The sequence below is a fragment of the Podarcis gaigeae genome (genome assembly GCF_964106915.1).
Source record: "Podarcis gaigeae genome assembly, chromosome: 11".
Lineage (NCBI taxonomy): Eukaryota > Metazoa > Chordata > Lepidosauria > Squamata > Lacertidae > Podarcis > Podarcis gaigeae.
Window position 1 is genome coordinate 33,758,148 of NC_139687.1, and position 22,031 is coordinate 33,780,178.

Here is a 22,031-nt window from a genome sequence, read left to right on the forward strand (position 1 = left end):
AGATTAATGTTGCTTATGGAAGAAAGAGGTTCACAATCAAATCACAGGTTTGCTGCTGTGCAATTCTAAGGCATTAGCTTTGCTTACAAGACAATAGGTTTAATCTCCATATTCCATACATTCTCATTATACATCTTTTGTCAGCAAAATTAAATTAGACAACCTCACTACGTGCATCATCTCGGTATTAATGCTATTTAGAATATAAAGTGTTCCTTTACTTTGTGCTTATGTTCCTTATCACAAATCATTTTGCTCTGGAAGGATAATATTACAGTTCATATATGGTAACAGTACTATTGCTTTTTAATATTTTCTAATACAAAATGCTGTTTTAATATCTCATATTTTCCCTTTTATTTACAAGCAAGTATTCCATCCTTGCTGAAGGTATGAAAGGTAAGCAGGCTGCTCTATAATCATAGAATCATAGAGTTGGAAGCGACCCTGAGGATCATCTAGTCCAACTCCCTGCAATGCAGGAATATTTCACTGGATCAAACCTGCGACCTTGGTGTTATCAGCATCATGCTCTAACCGACTGAGCCATCCAGCTTAGGCAAAATTCAAATTAAACCAATGGCTTCCAAAAGGAAAGCAGGCAAAACTTTTTTTATTTTCGCTTTATCTATTTTAAGGTAGCTGCTATGTATTGTAACCAATTTACTGTCTGTCCAGTTTAACTGTCTTTGCTTAAACTTTGAACAGCAGATTAAGAAAGACACATAACAGAAGTGTCAGAAAGAGTATGTGCCATCAAAGAGTTAGAGGACACAGCAAGACAGGTAGCTAGAAGCTAATTTTATTGCCTCTTTTTAAAGAGAAGCACATAGCATAGCAAACCCCTCATTCTATGCAGTTAAAACTAAGCCCCATACCACCTAGTGAGTAAACCATATAATGACACTATATGTATATCAGTCATACCTGACACAGTCCAATTCCTCATCAGATGAAGTCTGAAGACGTTATGGGTCTTCTGACTCTGGCTCTACCCTAAAAACCTAAAGCATCTTCAGAGAAGTGATGTCAAAGTTTCTAACTCACCTGCAGCAGCTGCCTTGCCTCTAGCATAAAAGAAGGTTGAACTACCTCCCAGGCACAGGAAATGCCGAGCTATAGAAGATGCAGGCACAGGCAGCCACCCATCAAGAGAACACATGCTTCTAAGATCAGAAGAACCAGAATTAGGGACCTCCTCAGGAAAAAAAAGGATGTCTCAGAAGCAGGGAACCTTGAAGGATGAGCTAACCTGCTGCAGCTGTGCAGACAACATAAGCTCTCAACTGAAGATTTAGTTGCTGGAATAATGCAGCTCTTTAGCAACACAGCTTCTTGAGCCATCTCCCCACTCTGACTGGACCCAGGGCTGGCCCAAGACCTTTTGGCACCTGAGGTAAACCACAAAATGGTGGAAAGAAGGAGTGAGCGAAGATCTACATTGGGAACAAGGGGGACTAAATATCTATATTGGGAACAAGGATGGTGGGGTCAAATCAACCTTGCCTGATGGTTGAAGTGGGAATCAAAAGCCATTGTGGGTGGGAGAAAGGCCCACCCTGAATTACATCAAGTGGGTGCAGTGCCCAGGAGACCCCAGAGGACAGCCCCCATCATTTCATCCTTGGGGGTGGAGAGGAGACCAGCAGCGCCTCCTTTTTGGGAGAGACCACTGTAGAGGCAGTATGGCGGGGGCTGCCAAGGAGGTGGCAGATCTAGCCTCCATGGAGTAGATCATGGACAGCTGGCGCTGTCGTTGCAGCAGTAGCAGGCAGTGTTTTCCTTGGAGGCCGACTTTTCTGCACTTGTGGATCCTGGTGCCCAAGGCAGTTGCCTCACCTTGCCTCATGAGTGGGCTGACCCTACCTCAACTCCCTGCAAAGACTTTGCTGAGAAGCATTCAGCCTGCTCTTGGACTGCTTTTCTGTTTTTGACCCTGTCTTTGTCTCATCACCCTGCTACAAGAGCAAGCCTGCACTTGATAGCTCTTTCTCTGATTGCCTTCAGCTTCTCCTATAGACCCTGTGTTTCCGGATTGCTCAGATCTCTGACTGCTCTGGAGTTTGGCCATTTCCTTTCCTTAGGCCTAATTTCAGAGATGAATGCAGGACAGCACTTTGGTTACACTGTACCACCTGTGTCTTACAAAACAGAACCCATGGGCACCCGTTGGAATTTCCCCCTCAATGCTAATTGCCATGTGGGGGAAGGCTTAAACCTGTAAGAAAAACACTGGGGCCTAATTTGATCAGCAGAATGTTTGGTATCTGGTGGGCGGGGCTTGTTTGTTACGCTCCGGAATCAGCCCCTCCCTTCAGTGTGTTCCATTAAGTTTCAGTTAAGAGGGACCAACTGTCTCTTCTTCTTTTCTTGCCTCAGACTTGCCTCACACTGTTGTACAGTGGTGCCTCGCAAGACGAAAATAATTCGTTCCGCGAGTCTCTTCGTCTAGCGGTTTTTTCGTCTTGCGAAGCAACCCTATTAGCGGATTAGCGCGCTTAGCGGCTATTAAAGGCTTAGCGGCTTAGCAGATTAGAAAAAGGGGGAGCGAAAAAAATCGCAAGAAGCAAGCCCATAGGGAAATTCACCTTGCGAAGCGCATCGAAAAACGGAAAACCCTTTCGTCTAGCGGGTTTATCGTCTTGCGAGGCATTCGTCTTGCGGGGCACCACTGTATTTAGTTTCCCTCATTATGTTATTTTGTTACTGCTTTCTTTATTACTAAAGCTTAGTTTACATTTATTTGAGCCACTTATTTTTCTAAAAAGAAAGAAAGAAAGAAACTCTGCTGAGGAAAGTTGTGGAATTGAAGGGGTATAGTTAGGCAAACTAAGGCCCGGGGGCCGGATCTGGCCCAATTGCTTTCTAGATCCAGCCCGCGGATGGTCCAGGAATTGATGCTTGGATCGGCGTGGGGATTTTGATCATTTGGGCTGCACCATTTCCACACACCCTGTGGCACTGCCTCTTCCCTCCTCCTGGCTTCTCCCCGCCCTGCCTAGAGGAGGAAGGGGGCTGGGCTTTCTTGACTGAGCGCCTTTTTAAGCAGCCCCTCTCCAGAGCCAGCCCTTTCATGCCGCTCAAGGTCCCTCCACCACCGCCAGCCCCTGCCGCTCGCAAGGCACAGCCACCGGGGCTCATCCAGTGCTGTGGAGAAGGGAGGGAGAGTTGGTGGTAGGGATTTCCTCCAAAAAAATATAGTCCGGCCCCCCACAAGGTCAGAGGGACAGTGGACCAGCCCCCTGTGGAAAAGGTTTGCTGACCCCTGAGTAAGGGGATATTTTCCGGTTTGCCAGGAGGATTGATTTTGCTAATCACTCCCCCCCCCACACACACCTCCACAACGATTTTCACCAATATGAAGTTTGGTGAGTGAAGGCTTAAACCTCCCCTTCCTGCACACTATGTTTGAGGATAATCACTCACAACATGCCTCATACCTCCTTAGCACCTGAGAAGATTCCCTGCCCCTCTCATTTCTTAATTATAGTGGTACCTCGGGTTAAGTACTTAATTCGTTCCGGAGGTCCGTTCTTAACCTGAAACTCTTTTTAACCTGAAGCACCACTTTAGCTAATGGGGCCTCCTGCTGCTGTCACGCTGCCGGAGCCAGATTTCTGTTCTCATCCTGATGCAAAGTTCTTAACCTGAAGCACTATTTCTGGGTTAGCAGAGTCTGTAACCTGAAGTGTATGTAACCTGAAGTGTATGTAACCTGAGGTACCACTGTATTTACTAGGTCTTTAGCCCCCTCTCTACACGTTTTGCTTTACAGGATATTACTTTTTTGGTGCAGTTTTATTAGGCACTGTAAATGGGCTGTGTGCACAATTTTGGCAGGCTTACGCTTGTTCCTGTATTCTGCTGCTGTGCAACAGAATCACTGGGTGATCTTGGTCCAGCTATCAGGATAATCAACCTGGGGTGGGTATGTCCAGTGAATTCCTTGAAGGTATTATTTGGGCATATTTTACTAGATTTTAGACCAAAGGTAGCCAACATAGTGCCCTCCAAATGTTTTGAACTACAACTCCCATCATCCCTGACCATTGGCCCTGCTCATTTGGGCTGATTGGGAGCTGGGTCTCAGGTTCTCCATCCCAGCCCTGTACATTTGGTTCACAGTACAGGACACATTCTCCTCTTCTGTTCCTCTTCATGATACAGTTATTTGGAAGTGTGCTCCAATGCTTAACAGTTTTACTGAAGGAGATGAGACAGCATACACTTCAGAAAGAAAGAAAACATACACAAAGAAACATTTAAAGCTTGGCAGGCAAGGCTGAAGTCAGGAGACAGATATTTCTTCTTAGTTCACTTTTCCCTCTTAGATAAGCAGGCACACATTCCCAAGAATCTCATAAAATCATTTGCAGTTCTACACATGCACGTACAAGTGCCGAGCTGTTTTACAAGATACACAGAAATTCTTACTCACCCACATATCTTTCTGATGACAGAATCCAGTCACCACTTTGGATCTTCAATAAGTTATTTATTATATAAACTGGGAGAATAGAGAGGATACCTGGAACTCTTGGATTATAATCTTAGGACCAGGTTCTAGCTATAAAACAAAATACCCAATTTTGTAATCTGTTGTTGTCTTTTGTTTGTCCATACAATGATATCATAAAGAAGGTCACTGCTATTCCCATTTTACAGATAATATCAGAGACTGACATAGTTTCTTCAAGACTTCTTTCAGCACAACCCTATCCATGTCTAGACAGAAGTCCTATTAAATTAAATTGGCCTCACACTCAATGAAATGTGTATATTATTATTATTATTATTATTATTAGCCTTCCACACCTCAAAGCAGTATACAATGAAAACATTTTTATAAAAACAAACATAAATATGTCTAAAAAAAAACAAAACACCCATGGCAGAAACCCATTCATTCAGCTAGGAAAGGCTGTTGAAACAAAAATGTATTCAATTGTGTTTGGAAACTGCCAATAATGCGCACGTCTCATATCTCATAGATGGGGGACTATGAGCGAGGCAGGAGCCGCTTTGTTACGTTCCTGGTGCTGTTTGCCCTGCGCTCCTGGCTTCATACTGGATAATTTTAGTAAGGTCGCGAATATAAGTCGCACTCACGGTTGGAATTTGGGGGGAAAGTGTGGCTTATATTCAGGCCAATATGATAATGGTTTTTCATCAGGTAGGGGCTTTAGATAGCCATATGTATGACTTCTGACCAGTTGTAAAGCCCACAATTAACATTCCCGTTCTTCCCCTCTTGCCACCATTCCATGCTATCCAACTGCTCCTACATTCCTTAAATCATAGCACCATCATGACTATTGGAATAAAATTGAGTTTGCTTCTGCTGCACATGTGCTGAAGAATAAGCACCATTTTGTTCTTTTAAAAAGGGATAATCTATTTAAAGTCTCTGTAACCATGTACATGCCTGGCTGGTTGCCTTATAAAATATTTTTAAAACTTAAGAAGGAAGGAAGGAAGCTGCAGTGACCAGCATCAGTCCCAGTGGGCCCCAGAATGCTAATCCAGGTGTTGCTGTGGGCCCTGTGCACTGCACTCTACAAGGTTATTTGGGGGCACCTAGTGTTCTGGGGGCTGTGGAATTTGGCTCGAGGGCTCAGCCCTAGCTAGCTGCCCCACTGCCTGGGGTGTTTCTATACCCTTGTGACTGTAGGCTGGCATGTTAATTCTAAACAAATCTGTCGTAAATGGAAGTATTTTCAATTAAATAATATATTTGTTTTATTTTCAAGTAATAGTATGTGTGTACAGCAGAATCACTGTGTGAGAGACGGTTCCCAAAGTCATTTATGGGTATAAAAGAAACAATTAACTTTCAAGAAGCTACAGTAGGGAGGAGCTAATCACATTTACGTACATCTTATACCCATTAGAAAATTGCTGTTGTTTCACTGCATCCTTGAAGTGAGTGGAATGCCTAAGAGATAGCAAAGGCTTAAATGCCCATGTTTTAACTGTAAAACAACAAAACAAACACCCTGGTATAATTCCCTGTTGGTATGAAGCAGAGATTTCCTACATCCTACAGAAAGTAGCTAGATTGGCAGGGAAGAATCTGATGCAATGTACCGGTATCTCATCTCCAAGGTGAGGGACAGGTCATTTTGCTATGCATATTTATGCATTAATATGTAGAAAAGTGGCTTGAAGGGTTTTTTATAGATATCTTAATTCTGCTGATGCAAAAAGAGAAGGAATTTACAGGTGTCGCTTTGGAACACAGACTACTGATAAACAACTTGCCATTTTGCAGTGTCTGGTCACATTTGTAGTCTTTTGGGATGCAAAAGGACTGGAAGGATTATTGCACAATTTAAAGGCACTTCTGTCACTTTAACTTTTATTTTAAAGCTAAATTAGTAGATTTCTTTTTTGTTTTGTTTTCTGCATTGCTTCTGTTAAACATTTAGCTTAGCCTAAATTCAGCCGCAGAAACAAGACAGAAAGAAGGAAACATGCAGCACTTGTCAGAAAACTTTTTTACATTGACCTTATGTGGAGGCAGGCTAGCATAAAGCTATGGACAAGTGGATTGTGATTTATTAATATTAGCATCTGTAGACACTTCACACATTTAATGCTTTGATCTGATCCATCAGCAGCACTAAATTGTCATGTAATTGTTTAATTGGTCGAAATATACACCATGATACATAGACTATGGTATGCATGAAGTGCCTGAATGTTTAGTCCTGGTGAATAAACACTTTTCTATTAGGACAAATTAAAATATACACAAAGACCAGAACAAGGAGTAATCAAAACAGTTTAATATTGCATTCTTTTGTGGTCATGCAGCTTCTATGCTTCAGCTGATATAAAAACGTTCTGTTAAATTTTATATAGCTTTACAGTTTGTCAAGGTATGGTAATGTTCCTGCAGAAATAAATGGTCATTTGTTTGTATTTAATTTTCATATTGGTTGTGGGAAGTGTGCTACACACACACACACACAAGAAAATAAAAGGATTTGATTCTTTATATACCTCATATTACAGCTGAGCAGTCACACAGCTAGAGTTAAGGTTATGAGAAGTATTTCTGAAATCCTTGCAGAATTTCCATCAGGTCACTGTAGTAATAATTATGCATGTATGCAGTTAATGTTCCCTGACTGCTTCTGATCCTCTGTGTCTGTTCCCTTTCTGTGCTCTCCTGTTGAGATCATACAGTCTGAATCTAACATACTGTAAACTGGTCAGAACTCAAAACCCTTGCAAATTATACGCCTTGCTTATGGAACAGAACACTCTCTATCCCCATACAACAGCAAAGAAAGTATAATACACGAGACATTTCTTGTGTAATTGAATATATATTCTTCACATTAGAAAATGTCTGGAAGAGCCTTAGTTATATTCCCTGCTATTGTCCAGAAATTACTTCCTCTTATATCAAGGAGTACATTTCTCCTGAGAATTTAATTTCAAGTAAGTGGGCCGGGGTGGGGGTGGGGTGAACAGAAACTCACATCCATGTAAATGAGATAAGGATGACTTCCCCTTTCTTCCTTTTTTAAAACTAGCTGATCATGTTTGCAGGAAACAATGCAAAAGCTACCCCATTCTTTAAAAAAAAGGGCAAACAAAAAATGTGTTTTAGGCAATTATGGAAAACTGTTATAATAGTGTTCGAAAAATGGACAGGTTGTGAGCTTGCTGAGTGGTCCCGACCTTAATCTTGAACTGTTGCTCACATTCATGTCTCTGTAAACATGAACTGCTGTGCTGCAAAATGCTCCAGCTACCCTGCCTTTTTCTTGCTCTTGCTGAAGGCACCTGACTTCTAGCTGAAAACCTTCAGTCCTGTTTCCATCTGCATTGCACAATTCCCCTTGTTTCAAGAGACCTTGGGCTACAACAACGGATCACAAAGGGGTGGGTGGCTAAGCCCGCCCAAGGCAAAGGCCTTGCACAGGTGCTATTATAGCAGAAAATATTCAGGCATCAGTTTCAAAAACTAGGCTGTTTGATATAGAAATTCTGTTACTTTCCAGATACACTGAAACTCTTTCAAATATACACAGTGAACGGCTCTAGCTTTCCTGCTGCTGTTTTTTAAACCCCTTTCCCCCTTTTCTTGTTTGCTAACTTTTATATGATATAATGGGGCCTGATTACCATGCTCTTTCATTGTTTTCTCCTGCCCATTTTTTACTCCAAAAAACAGTGAAGAAATGTCTCATTTTCCTTTTAAAAAGCCAAATCCCATGTTTTGCAGCTAACAGCAGATTCAGACAGCTACAGCTTATCATCTTCTACCTTGGGACAACAGTCTCGGTCAACACACATGGATGGAAGATATCTGATATTGGTATCATCCGGGACTGCAATATGTTACAGTGAAAAATAACCATTAGAATTCACCTTCATTTTGATTTCCAGCTGCTAAGCCCTGCTCCTGTTGCAGCCACATTCACTTCAGTGATGTTTGTCATTCGAGCAACATCCAATGGGTTTTTGACTGGAACACGCCTAAGGCACAAAACAGTGTCTTTAAACAAACAGCATCTTTATCGCTTTCTAGCCTGGTATACCTGCCCCATCTGTGTTTTGCTGCTGTTCTTAAACATTTATTCAGTACCGGGAGTCTGCAAGTCTCTGTACTGCACCCTGCTTGCAATCTAAATAACACAGGCAGGAAAAGAAAGGCCCATGTTGGATAAAAAGTAGCAAGTACAGGAAGAGAGAGTTTGACTGGTATGTGTCAGACGGATGACTCTATGACAGGGATGGCCAACGTAGTGCCCTCCAGATGTTATTTGACTACAACTCCCACCACCCCTGACCATTGGTCATGATGCCTGGGGCTGATTGGAGTTGTACATTGATAACTTCTGGAAGGCAGCACATTTGATGTATTCTCCCCATCCCCTGCCTCTGTACCCAGTTACTCAATTATTTTCTTTTTCTTTTTTGCCACTGCAGACTGTAACACCTGGAAGTTATCAATGGCTAGCCTTGAGAAGTGAAAGGTAAGCTGCTATTCATAGAAGCCACAGTGACAGTTATTTAAAATAAAGAGACTATTCCTTCTGTTCTCCCCCCCCACCCCCTGAACTCCCATTGTTTTCAATGATGATCTTGCTAGCATAAGGATGGAAAAGAGGGTCAACCCAATATTCTTAATAGCAGTTGGCACTTCTGAGCTTGCTGCAGGCAGTGACTAATCCAAGCAGGGTGACATCATTTTGGGACTCTGGCAGTTTGTGCTGTCTGAGAAAGATGCTGCTTTTAAACCAGCTTCTGTGCTGTTTAAATAACTGATCAACTGTTCAAAAAAGGATTTATGGAAACACTCAAGTGCAAACATTCAGGTGCTAATTTTAACGAAAGTTTTTAATTTAAATTAATTTAAATTAATGCATCTAAGTTAGTCATGTCTGTGAATTTCAAAGGGTCTACCCTGAGTAGCGTTAGCATTGGATATAACCCACATTCTTTTCTGCTGTTGGTGAGTGGCTTCCATTTGCCTTTTCTGCAAAAGAGGTAGACATATACACCAAAGATTCTCATTCTGATCCATTCGCCATCAGTTTTACTCCTCATTCCACCCATCTCACCTCACCTCGCCTATTTTATTTTTAAAGTTTGGCCTGTAGATTTAGATTAGTAAATATATGTTTGTCCATGTATTTTGTCTTAAGAAGCACAATAGTAGGGTTTTTTTTAAGTATAGCACTGCATCAGCAATGAAAGGGAGATGGTTTTGTGATGTCACAGGACCAATCAGTGCTGTCCATAACTGACTTCTGCTGAAAGCTGGCAAACAAGTTTTTGGTGAGCTTCACCTTAGCTGTACTGTATTGTAAGTCACTTTGAGTTATCATAGAAAAAAGCAACTACTATGTTTAATAAATAATAATAGTAATATTAATATTAGAGATAAAAGTATTAATGTGACACAAAGAACATTTTGGCATCATCAGCTGGTATAAATATTCTCAGATCTGCAATTTTCTCCTGGTTTTGGCAACATCAGTGAGGGAGGCACCAAAGCTTTCCTTTGAGCCTTCCAGATATCTTGGCTGTCAGTGTCACCCAAGGTGCTCATTTGTCCTGGAACCTGAGTACCTGAAAGTAAGTCATTATTACGTATTTTTTGTTTTTATGTTGTGAACCCCCCTGTGATCTTCAGATGAAAGGCAGTATACATACAAACATACATACATACAAACATACATACATACATACATACAATAGCACAGGGCTGAATGATCATCTCTTATTGGTCTACACTCTACGACTCATTAGGACCATGCAACTTCAATTGCATGGGTGTAATTAATATGCACTTTTTTGTTATGTAAGTACATTGGAAGCCTTAAACTGAATCAGACCACTGGTTTATCTAATGCAGCACTATCTACACGCACTGGCATTGGCTCTTCAGGGATTTATGCAGGGGTCTTTCCCAAACCTACTTGGAGATGCCAGGGACTGAACCTGGGACCTTCTGCAAGCAAAGGAGATGCTCTACCATTGAGCTACAGGGGTCAGCAAACTTACTGTGCCTTCGGCCGGTGTCTCCGGTGCTATTTCCAGCACACTTCCAGGTCAGAGGAGCACCGGAAATAGCTTGTGCGCATGTGCACGGGCCTCCTTCAACCTGGATGTTCACCAGAAATAGCACAGGCTATTTCCGGTGCTCTTCCGACCCAGAAGTGGGCAGCTGTGCAGTGCAGTGCCGGTAAGGGAGGGCAGCGGCAGCGGGGGTTGCCGTGGGCTGGATATATGAGTCCCTCGGGCCTTATCCGGTCCGTGGTCCTTACTTTGGGGACCCCTGAGCTACATAGTAGCTAAGAGGAAGCATTTCCAATGTTGGGATGGAGAGAGAATACCTCAACGAAAATTCTGTCTTAACACCAGTGGGAAATTCCCTTGAAATGCAAATAGCAGCTTTAGAGAGAACATTTTTGTTTGGGCCATGGCAAGAAAAGGGAGACCATTATTAACAGAACAAAAAACACACACATTGATGGCACTCGCACAATTAATATTTCATCTAAACTGACTGTAACAAATTATTGGGGTGTAAACTTTCAGGAAATCAACCCTGAGTGCTCACTGGAAGGACAGATTGTGAAGCTGAGGCTCCAGTACTTTGGCCACCTCATGAGAAGAGAAGACTCCCTGGAGAAGACCCTGATGTTGGGAAAGATGGAGGGCACAAGGAGAAGGGGACGGCAGAGGACGAGATGGTTGGATAGTGTTTTCGAGGTTACCAGCATGAGTTTGAGCAAACTGCGGGAGGCAGTGGAGGACAGAGGTGCCTGGCGTTCTCTGGTCCATGGGGTCACGAAGAGTCGGACACGACTAAACGACTAAACAACAACAACAAAACTTTCATAGGCAAGGACAGGGAACAGTGAAGAGACTGGAAATTAAGTGCTTAACCTTACCTTTTTTTCTGCCATTTTTCAACTGGTAGACCTAGTAACTGATGCTGTTTTCAGGTGGGATTCCATCACATGCTAGCAAATTCAGTTTGTGTAATAAAAGTTATTCTGGTCTCTTTCCCAACAAACCCCCTCCCCTTCCAGATGTTCTGTTTATTGAGCATTCATCCTGATTTGTTGGCAGGGAGGTTATATGAAATTGTATCAAGCAATTGTTACCCCCCCTTCAAATGTATTGTAAAAAGGAGGGGGGTAACAGTTGCTTTATGCAATTTCATATAATCTCCCTGCAAACATCAGGATGAATGCTCAATAAACAGAACATCTGGAAGTCACCTAAAAGGCTTGTGTAGGCAAAACACTCCTCTTTGAACCTGTTGCTCTCCACCTTGTGTATTTTGCTACCCTAAATTGAACATGCCTACTTGGAAATAGGCCCCAGTGATTTCAGTTGAGGTTGCTTTTAACTAAATATTGTTGAAGATTTACATACTGTGGATGCAATCTGGAGAAAGGTAAGTGTGCTTGAAAAGTCTCAGTGAAGTAATATGGAAATAACCACACAGGTCCCACATATTTCAATGGATTTAGGTAAAGGCAAAGGGACCCCTGACCATTAGGTCCAGTTGTGGCCGGCTCCAGGGTTGCGGCGCTCATCTCGCTTTATTGGCCGAGGGAGCTGGCGTACAGCTTCTGAGTTATGTGGCCAGCATGACAAAGCCACTTCTGCTGAACCAGAGCAGTGCACAGAAATGCTGTTTACCTCCCCACCAGAGCAGTACCTATTTATCTACTTGCACTTTGACGTGCTTTTGAACTGCTAGGAGCAGGGACCAAGCAACGGGGGCTCACCCCGTCGCGGGGATTCGAACCGCTGACCTTCTGATCGGGCAAGCCCTAGGTTCTGTGGTTTAACCCACAGCGCCACCCACGTCCCACTTCAATGGATTTAGATAGCCCTAAATTTCCATGGATTACATTTTATGTGTTTCTTGCTGCTGCTGTGAAAATCTCCTTGCACCCACCAACTACAATGTTTGTTTGTTTTTAGCATACCTTATATGTATTGATTAAAACTGATAGCGTGAACAGGATGCCAACTGGGTGTAATGGGGGCAATACATAAAAAGGAAACAGGGTGTCCTTTGAGATTCTCAAATCTGACAAAAATCCTACTCTCATTTGCATTACCCGAGTTTCAGTAAGAAAGTAAATTATTAGATTGTACTCCTTTTCTACTCAACAAACCTCACAAAAGTAATAGCACTCTATAAAATATTTTGCCCAAGGCTTTTAAAATGCAGAATAATTCTCCACTCATAATTGGGTAAACTTTGCTAAAAATAGTTAAACTATAGATGAAAACTGTTGTACCATGGATGCTTTAAGATGTTTAACTCAGGCATCAATGCATTTAAGTGGAAGTTGTCTCTGTTGACTCCCAGCAGGATTTGCTTCCAGGAGGGGGAAAAAAGAAGACCTTCAAATAGATTGAATATGGCCCTGAGATGATGTTATTAAGCCAATGAAGGAAGGCTACAAAGTTTGGGTTGTTATTTTTAAGTCATGATTTTCCCCACTTATAATATATCAAGCTAGTTTTCAATCCAAATCAAAATGTTACTTGTTTAACCAAACTGAGTCCCCCCCAAAGTAAGAGACTAAATATAAAATGTTTTGCTGCAATTCAGAGTTATTGCTTCCATTGTCATCATTTGCTAATTTTTGCAATTTTATATGTTTAAAATAGCAATTGGGTTTCTCTGGCACTTTATCCTTTATAAACCCCACAATATTAATTTATCCACTTCTGGAGGATGAAAAGTGGGTCAGTCCTGTAGACAGCTCATCAGCGTTATCCAAACACGTTTGCACAACAGAATGGACTGGAGGTCTTGTGAGAATAAACAGCTTTGTGTCATTTATTTACTTTTCTAATGGAACGGGACAGGAAGAAATGGTTTCTGTTCAGGATTTCAGCTTTTCTACACTGGGCCTCAATGGCAGGGCAGATGGTGGGGGGGAGGGATGGGGACATGCATAAGATTTTTCAGCTATTCATTAAGAGTTAAGCCAAGTTCTTCCGTCCCCACAAAAGTCTGGATTTGGTTAAAGCTTGGTAAAGCAAACTACATTCACAACAACTGAATTTTCTTAAAGTGAACCCCCCCCCCCTTAAATGACAGTAATAGAAAATAATTTCCTGGCCAGAATTTAACTAGCTTCACATGACTTTGGCTGTGCAGACACAACATTTTCTTCTAGAATCAATGGAGAATGACTACTTTTTTTTAGTTCACATACAATCTAAATTTACTGCATCTTTTTTGCCCCTGAAAAGCACTTATTGAGAAAATGGTTTCATTCCAAAAATAAAAACTCATTGCATGTTGAGTCTGCATTACTCTGCAGTGTGTCCATTTGAAAACAGATGTTAAGTGGCCCTGGCAATTGGGGCCAGGTGTAGTCATACTCACTCAGTGATGTTGAGGGAGTGAGTGTACACCAAGATTACAATCCACACTTCCTTCTTCATGTATGGGGACAAAACAGCATGAATAACCTAATAAAAGGGAGGTTTTTTTTCAAATGTGTATCAAGTAACCACACACCCCTTTGTGGATGGCAAGATCTAGAAGCAATCTAGATTGAAAGCATTCTGAGAACTAGCATGAACAGTTCCGTATTGGCAGAAAAAAACCCTACATTTTTCTGTTGCAAACAGATTAGAGTGTACATAGTCTTTATCTGAGGCCTCCTTCGGGCTCTCCCTCACTCTTACTCCCAAGATTCGCATGGTCAAGCTGAGTATCACTCAAGGACAAGTTATTGAACCACTCAGTGTATCAGGTAATATGGAAGAAGGGTGAGGACATTATGGCCTGAAATGGAAGGGTGAGATGCTTAAAGGCCAGCTCATATGACCACCTGGCTGCTCACAAAAGCCCAACCCCTTTGGAGTTAAAATTTTGGGATGTTTCTGAATCCCTAACTTTAAAAAAAAAATTATTAGGCTTGCTTTAATTGTTATGCTTCAGTACACTCCCAGTACCTTTGCCAGAAGATAGAGAAGGAACCAGTAAATAAAATGACATATTAATTATTTTTAAGACTTCAGCATTTCAGAGAAAATAGAGCTAAAATCCTGGAAAACACAGGTTTTTCTATGGTATGGTGGCATAACGAGTAATACAAAAGTATTATCAATATTAGAGGATGAAGCAAGAGTCACCTTAAAGAAAACCATAGTGAGCTCATGCACTCCAATTAGATCTTCTCTTTTGCCCATCATAGCTAATGAAGCTATGACATAACCGCTCTATAAATTTTGGATAAACACTGATTTTAGCCAGCAATATCTGGACTTCAACATTGGCTTTTAAAATAAATAAATAAATCTGGATTTAGTTTACAAATCAACATCTTTATCTCCCAGCACCTCAGTTAAACACACTCACACCAGGAAGATGAGCTTCACAAGTATAGACAAACTGCACAAAGCATATTGCATTACACAGCCTCTAGAGATCACTCTATCAATATAGGAGAATCCAAGCAACTAGGTGCATGGTGACTCCTTTATCTGGAAAAGCATCTGCATAGATTGTGCTACATGTTGAGGAATGTCCCTAAAGACAAACATGCTTTCTAATCAATACAGCTTGCACATACTGTATTCTTATTGTCCGGGATTTTGAGACTCACAGGATCTCAAGCTGCATCCTAGCCCAAGCTCTGCTAATCTTGTGCCTCAGAACCCTCCTCCAGGTGTTGAAGGGAACAGGGACATTCAAGATTAGTTACTGCACCTGATAGGCAGTACAAAGTCTCTCTGGTTTGGTCAGGCCTGGTAAAAATAGAAGGAATCTGGCCTCCTGCCTTTGTCTGGCCAACAAAGCAGCACCTTTGGCTTGTTGAATGTCAAGATCACACTTCTCCCCTTCAGCTACTGACTATAGAGAATATATCAGATTTCAGCACAGCCATCCAAGATTACAGCTTGGCCTTGGCACTTTTATGGTTACAGACTGCTTGAATACAGTCAGTACAGGGCTCTGGACAACCCAGCTTCATGAACTGCTGGAGCTCAAAATAGGAAACTTTAGGTTTCATGTTGATGAGCTACTGAATTGCATGTTGCAGCTTCTACCCAGGCAATTTAGGATCCTTGGACCCACTCTGACTGACTTTAGGATCCACCTGGACAAGGAGGAGTATAAAAGGGTTTCCTGTTCTGGTTAAGCTTTGCTTGGTCAACAAGTTCTTCCTGTATTATGTGGCATTCCTGTATCCTTTGACTGTCCTTTAGCCCTGAATTCTGGGCTGCTTTTCTTGATCCTGCCTCTTGTTTTGTCCTTTGGTTCTGATTTACTCTTCAGTCTTGGTTACTGGCTCCATCCCACACAGCTACTGGTTCCTGGCTCCCCTCAGACTGCTGCCTACAACCCAGCCCTGACAATGACAGAGGGCTACCCACTGATTTCCCTTTATAGCACATCAGAGAGTGAGCAAGCTCTCAGCCGGAGGAAACAATGTCAGGATGATCGGGGTCTGTGATGTCTATAGCAGAGCTCTCAGCAGAGTGATGGGCAGGGTATGAGAAACTGAGGAGTGCTTGCATATAGAAGTCTTTTGTGTAGTGGTTTGCAAGCTAAAATCTAATTTTGGAAGTAAAGCACACTAGAGACAGGAAAATACAAATAATAAAAAAACAAAGTTGAACACGAATCTAATTTAGGGATCTTAAAAGTCTCCTGTCTGGAGAACTGGCAACTCTTTTACATTCGTGAATATTATAATATATATTATTACATATACAGACTGTTCTGTATCAACCTGTGAACTCCAAGCCATCTTTCATAAGGCTGGTAATAAATGCATGCACAAGATCATACTGCTTTATATTAACCAGAACCATACCTTATAACAATTTATACAGAACAGAAGCTGTTCTCTTAACAGTGATATGGTGCCCCATTAACCACATTTGTAAGTTCAGGGGGGGAGAGAGTTAATTAACTATTAGCTAATTTGCATTTAGTAGCATTTAATATGCACCTATTGACTTTTTCCTAACAATGTCAAAAACCTTCATTTCCCCACCATGATAGTTTTCAGGACATTGTTCACAGGAGTCAATATATGATTTTCACAATGCAGATCTCAATCATTGTTGCCCACTGGATGCATATTAGGTGCAATTAGACTAATTGTGCATTCTGTTCTCCATTCATACAACACAGACATCTCAGTAAGCAATATAATGCAGATTGGAATAATTGTTGCATATCACAGAAATAATTATCCCAATTACACAGAAGCCTGAGCACCCAGTCATTGCTTTTTTGTGTGGGTCTGATGACAACAATCCCAACCCTGATGCTGTGTCCAGTATACTGACCCATAAAAATGAATATCTGACTTTTGCATAGAGAGGGGGCAGTCAAAAATATTCATAGGATTGTTAGGATTTGCTAATAACAACATGTTCTGTAATGAAGAGCTGCAAATTTCTTTTACTGCTATCTCTTTCTAGTTGCATAATAATTTATCCACTAGAGATATTTGCTAAAAATATTGCAACAAGCTCCAGGTAAAAAGAAGCAAAGTATGCAACTTTAAATCATTTGGTACATAAAGAAAAATATACATTAATGTATCATTTGTTTATTAAAAGGTCCTTAGAAACATGTGTCAAGCAGTACAGACTTTCTGCAACATTTTGTTCAAATCCTCTCACAGCAGGCAGCTTACTCAGTCTGAAAATTAATTTGAAGAAACATGACTGACCACTGAGTAATTTTAGCAATAGTTTTTGCTGAACCTTTTGTGGTAAACAATGTTGTTAGCTGAGCAGAAGAGTGACTAGACTTCAAAATGAATAGGCCTACAGGCAAGTACTGAAATACTTCATAGCCCAATAGTATGCTAGAGATTCTTTTATTATGAGTAAAGCACATTAAATTCCCAGGCAGTCACCACACTAAAACACACACACAAGCAGAGAATGAATCCACATTTAATTCTTTACTTCAGATCCTGGAAACTAGGAGTATGCTTCCTAAATCTGCCCTACAAAATATTTTATAAATCAAATTGTGTTTTCATACAGTGAAAACCAAAGTATATTGTTATGGGTGGCATGTAACAATATTTCTAAATAAGAGAGTCTATGTTTGAGTCTATGTTAGGGCTGTCTTTAGCAACAGTCACCCCCCACCCCAATACATGCAGCCCACAACACTTTGCATAGTGTTTTTGCTACAGCACCAAATTGAAAAGACTTCCCATTTCCTAAAACCTTATTGGATCACAGATGTTTCTACTATTCAAGAACTCTGGAATTTCAGCTCTCTTGGCTCAGTTTTCAGGGTCAGCTCCAGAGGGTGGCAGGTCTGGACATTTCCCAAGGTCCCAAAACAAACAGAGGGTCCAGCAACCTAAAATGTGATATCACTTCCGCTTTTCACAAATTATCCAATGAGATCAGCTAAGGAAATTCTCAGCTTGCATGGCCCTCCTCTTCTAGGTTAGAGAGACTCACAGAAGGTTCCTCCTAAATCCTGGAACCAGAGTTGTCTATATTCCTGCAAGTTTGCCTGCTGGTCATCCCAGCTACAAATGGGTATATAGGAAACCAATCCAGCCCCACCCATTGTTCCACCCTTCTCAGTGTTCAGCTCTTCCTTTCTGTTTTACCCGCTATCAGCTTTTCTGGGGAAATGCCAAGCTTCTCCTCCCCCTCCTTTCCCCCTCCTACTTTGGGAAGACAGCCTGTCACGCAAGCTCCTGCCTTCCCCTCTCTTGTCTCTCCAACTGCCAGTGTGCATCACAGACTGTTTCCTCTTCCACCTCCTTATTGCACTTTCACTCCCAAGTTAGTTTAAACATTCTTTGTCCTTGAGTATTTAAGTTTTTGCTGTCCTAAAACCTCCCTGGCATGTCATGGGGACACGGCTAACAATTATTATCATGAGGGAGATATTTATCTAATGATTTTATTGTCTGGCTTTGGAATAATGGTCAAGTGTTGCTGTTAGCACAACCTGTCAAAATACAGTTGCTTGGGAACCTGCTCTGCACTCACATATTTGCTGCAGATTCACCTCCCTGCTTTGATATATTGTTAAAATGCACCATTCTTGGAATATTGTGTACAGTTCTGGTCACCCCCGTCTCAGAAAGGATATCGAAGGGCTGGAAAAAGCAAAGAATGATTATTGAAGGACTGGAACAACATTCTTGTGAGGACAACAACTTGGCTTTTTAGTTTAGTAAAAAAGGTGACTAAGGGAGGGACATCATAGAGGCCCATAAATTATGAATGACCTGGACAAAATGGATAGAAATCTTTATAGAATTCAGGGTTCAGGGACACCTAATGTAATTAATTGACAGTAGACTCAAGTCAGACAAAAGTGCTTTCTCCACAGCTACATGACGTGGTAATAACCACTAGCTTAGAGGGTGTTTTTTTTAAGACATGTAGATAAAATTTAATGGAAAGTAAGTCTGTTAAAGGTTCTTCACTCAGTTCTTCACTCACTTTTAAATATAATAACTGCTTTCCCCATAGCCACAGCCTTGGATTCCAGGAGAAATCAATCATGGCTCTTTCTCTCAGCTGCCTAGCCTGTAGCATGCTTCTAGCTTCCAGCTCAAACACACCACTCTGGCCTTGAGGGAGGGGGCCCAGCCATTTGTTTTCTGGTACAGAGCCCGTACATAACAACCCATACTTAGGGGGCCATTATGGCCTTTGCCTGGTTAATTCAGCAGTTGAATCCAGGAATTGGAAAAGACCCAGATATACAGCCTAACCTCCCCAACAATCTCTCAATAATATTGTTTTCATGCCCTGTCCGTGAACCTTTCATTTGCCCCAGTGGGAAGCAGGATGCTAGACTAGATGGACTTTTGGTCTGATCTTGCAGGCTCATAAGAAGCTCTGAAAAGAGTCTGTTGCCCTGGCACTGCAGATCTGAAAGGAAGAACCTACTGGCATCTGCCAGGACAGCTGGGAGTCTGCACAACCTGCTTTCCGAAAAGAACAGCATAGCAAGGGGCCAATCTGGCCCTATGCATCAGCCAGGGAATGTGCAGTTGTTCCATTGCTTGCTTTCCTCTTCCCTCATCATTTCTTCTTCCTTTTGAATCTATTTGATTGTGAGCCTACAGGCAGGGTTATCCTTTAGTATCTCTACAGTACTTAGAAAAATGACAGCTGCTAAGTGATGATAATGAAGGTGTGACTTGTCACAGAGCTGGAAAAAGTTCAGTAGCGCCAGGCTCTGACCAGATCATTTGGATTTTTAGGAAATCCAAATTCTCTGCATGGAGACTGCCCTTATGGCCACAGACTCCAGTATTACTTTGGCAGTCTAAGGAAAGTGATCAGAGGGTCAGACATTCTGTTAGGTTTGCTTCATGATACCCTCTCTCTTCTGGCAAACAGCCTCTCTAACCTTCAGAAGGACATATGTGCAGAGAAGCATGCAATGCTATAATCCAGCACACGTTATATCTGCTTTCAAAAACCCAGAATTTCCCCTTGAGAGAGAAAAGTACTGTACAGGGAATGGGAAAATACATATGGTAGAAAATGTATCATCAAAATAGGCCTGAAAGGGAGAAATGAGATAAACAGCTCTTTAAATCAATCAATTAAACAGTGAACATTTTTTCTTTGTTCATAACAGAGCTAACAGTGCCCTTCGTATTATTGTAATCTTTAATATGGACAATTTAAAAGGCCGTATTTGCATTGGAAGTGGTTAACCACAGTCATGCTGAATCAAACCGAGAGCTGTTTTAAAGGACATGCAGCTATCATGGGAAAAACTGTATGTGGATAACCACATTGAGCAGTTGGCATTGTTTCCAGTAACAACACCACAAAAACTCCTATGATGAATTTCTCCTTTTAAGCAGAGTTGGGGGAAATTCTGCATGGTGCAAATGCAGCAAACTTGCTAAAGGTAGGCTTGTGTAGGTCTGATCAGTGCTTGGATGAGAGACTGCCTGGTACCCCTCTCTCTGCTGCCGCCAGGAGTATCATGAAACAAAAGTGGAATATAGGGTGTAATATAGTAAGTTAATAAATATGCCATGCTCAGTGGAGATCCAGAAAGTTACAGCTTAGCTTCTTGACTGCATAATGTGTCCTTTTTTACCAAATGGGGAGCATTCACAGTTAATAGTTCATCACGATTTATCTCAGCTCTAATTATTGCTCTCCACACACTTCCTTGCAAGTCAACAGCCATCATCTACCACTTCACACACACAAGAGGATAGACTGGTGGAGTGACTCAGCAAGGAAGACAAAAGCCACATTGGTGGTATTCCCTCCCAGCACTATAGCAAAGTGTCTTGATGACGTATTGCTGCTCCAAGGCAGTGGGCAGCTGCAACCGCAGAAGCACTGGTAGCCACAGCAGAGGTGTTATGGGTTAGATTTTAGCAGTGGCGCAACACAGTTATATTGGCAGCAGGCCCCTGGTGCCTGGCCTTATGCTGTGCTGGCATCTGTGATCCTCTTGGGATGTCAGTGTTACCTTCTGATCACGCCAGATGGCTGAATTGTACATGAAGGGGAGTTCAGTGATTCATCTCCTTAAAAAATAAGAATGAAAAGCTGCCATGAAGGGCTGAAATTTGGGGCAGTGGAGGAAATGGACTAGTAAATATCTTCCTGTTATTTGACTGCTCAAACTTGACCCCATTAGATGCTTCCGTCTTGCATGGAGGACAAGGCTATCAGTGGCTATTAGCCACAATGACGGTGTTGGAGGCAATATGCTTCTAAATGCTAGCTGTAAGGAATCAAAAGTGTGGAGAGTGCTGTTGAGCTCATGTCCTGCTTGTGGTCTTCCCATAGGCATCTGGTTTGCCACTGAGAGAAAAGGATACTGGAATAGATAGGCCCGGTCTGATCAACCAGGGCATTTCTTATGATGGAGAAAATATGAGTTCACATCTTTTTCTCCACAGATAGAAAAACAGTTGGGGCATGGAAGAGGCCAGCTTTCAGAAGACAAATGGCCAGGAAACAGTTAAACAGCCTCATTCCATATCAATCACCTCTTCAGTGTTTTCATTTTTAAAAATTTGGACGAAGAATTGCAGAACTTTCCTGCATGTGCAGATTGGCCCAAAGAATGGACAGAAATATTAGGAGAAGTTGTGATCCAAAGGCAATGTCATATCTTCACCTACAAAACAAAGCTATGGTATGAGAATTTGATTGCAGATTAATTTTTTGCTTGACTTGTTTGAAAGTGGAACCTGTTAGTATGAAAGGTGAATAGTAAATAGAAAGTATGTTTTGGTACAATGTTTTCCTCATTTTCAATTGTATATATTAATTAATATACTTTCTATACATTATGTATATGTAAAGGTACTATTTCAGGGTAACAGAGAAGATTGAACTGGCTTGATTTTTTCCCAGCACCACGCACTGTGATGAAGATGTAAAGGTAGTTTAAAGGCTAAATATAAAATTTAATATAAATAATTAAATGTAAGTGTTGCAAAATAGGTGAGGTTAAGTAACATAGTTTTATGCTAACATAGATTGTCCATGAAAATTATTGGATAAATACATTAGGG

The 22,031-nt window shown here is 41.5% G+C and overlaps 2 long non-coding RNA genes across 3 annotated transcripts in view; one reads left to right on the plus strand and one right to left on the minus strand.

Annotated features, from left to right (window-relative positions):
• Positions 1–22,031, minus strand: part of LOC310827398 — a 793,036-nt gene that overhangs the window by 550,232 nt on the left and 220,773 nt on the right. The gene's annotated exons all lie outside the window — the stretch shown is intronic.
• LOC310827372 lies at positions 3,622–13,109 on the plus strand. 2 transcript variants are annotated; one of them, XR_014556300.1, is made up of 4 exons: positions 3,622–3,924; positions 8,947–8,993; positions 9,948–10,098; positions 12,863–13,109. It is a non-coding gene; the product is annotated as an uncharacterized lncRNA (long non-coding RNA). The 2 variants fall into 2 exon arrangements; XR_014556301.1 differs by having other exon boundaries at positions 10,038–10,098.